Genomic DNA, 1,405 nt, shown 5'->3' on the forward strand with positions numbered 1-1,405 from the left:
CGGCACCAGGCTTTGCCCTGTGGGACAAGGGGGGGGGGGGGTTGGTTGTGTGGGGGGGGGGGAGGAGGTGGGGGGAGAACCATTCACATGGTCCTCACCTTCCTTTTACCACCTATAGCAAATGCCTACATGGTAGGCTACAGCATCACACCGAATGCCTCCAATAGCTCACAAACCAATTCGTCCACTCAGTGGGTTAGCCCAGCTAAAGCTCTCTGCTGCCACAGCTCAATCACTTCTGGTACTCCAACCTGGCTGTCTAAAGCTAACTTGAGAGCAACCCCTGCAGAGTAAACAGGTCTTACTGGTGACAACTGCAACACAGAGCAGTTTGTACTCCTGAGGATTCCTAAGTGAAAAAGCTTCCAGTGTAATGGAGTATTTGGTCTGAGAATGTAAAAATACCTAAGTGCCAGGTCCTGCACTTAGGTCACAACAACCCCAGGCAACGCTACAGGCTTGGGGAAGAGTGGCTGGAAAGCTGCCTGGTGGAAAAGGACCTGGGGGTGCTGGTCGACAGCCGGCTGAACATGAGCCGGTAGTGTGCCCAGGTGGCCAAGAAGGCCAATGGCGCCCTGGCCTGTATCAGAAATCATGGTCCTCACCTTAATGAGAAGGAATTTAATAGCCAATTTTCTTATTAGAGGGTCCCATCAGAAACTGTACTGTTTTATAAAGCAGGTCAGTAGCCTCCTAAAAGACTTCCTTTTACCACCTATAGCAAATGCCTACATGGTAGGCTACAGCATCACACCGAATGCCTCCAATAGCTCACAAACCAATTCGTCCACTCAGTGGGTTAGCCCAGCTAAAGCTCTCTGCTGCCACAGCTCAATCACTTCTGGTACTCCAACCTGGCTGTCTAAAGCTAACTTGAGAGCAACCCCTGCAGAGTAAACAGGTCTTACTGGTGACAACTGCAACACAGAGCAGTTTGTACTCCTGAGGATTCCTAAGTGAAAAAGCTTCCAGTGTAATGGAGTATTTGGTCTGAGAATGTAAAAATACCTAAGTGCCAGGTCCTGCACTTAGGTCACAACAACCCCAGGCAACGCTACAGGCTTGGGGAAGAGTGGCTGGAAAGCTGCCTGGTGGAAAAGGACCTGGGGGTGCTGGTCGACAGCCGGCTGAACATGAGCCGGTAGTGTGCCCAGGTGGCCAAGAAGGCCAATGGCGCCCTGGCCTGTATCAGAAATAGTGTGGCCAGCAGGAGTAGGGAAGTGATCGTGCCCCTGTACTCGGCACTGGTGAGGCCGCACCTCAAATACTGTGTTCAGTTTTGGGCCCCTCACTACAAGACATTGAGGTGCTGGAGCGTGTCCAGAGAAGGGCAACGAAGCTGGTGAAGGGTCTAGAGCACAAGTCTTATGAGGAGCGGCTGAGGGAACTGGGGTTATTTAGCCTG

General features: G+C 52.0%; 1 protein-coding gene across 1 annotated transcript in view; it reads right to left on the reverse strand.

Annotated features, from left to right (window-relative positions):
- Positions 1–1,405, reverse strand: part of LOC103902017 (cystathionine beta-synthase) — a 32,621-nt gene that overhangs the window by 13,447 nt on the left and 17,769 nt on the right. The gene's annotated exons all lie outside the window — the stretch shown is intronic.

Source organism: Aptenodytes forsteri, unplaced genomic scaffold, assembly GCF_000699145.1.
Source record: "Aptenodytes forsteri isolate BGI_AS27 unplaced genomic scaffold, ASM69914v1 Scaffold2, whole genome shotgun sequence".
NCBI classification, from domain to species: Eukaryota; Metazoa; Chordata; class Aves; order Sphenisciformes; family Spheniscidae; genus Aptenodytes; species Aptenodytes forsteri.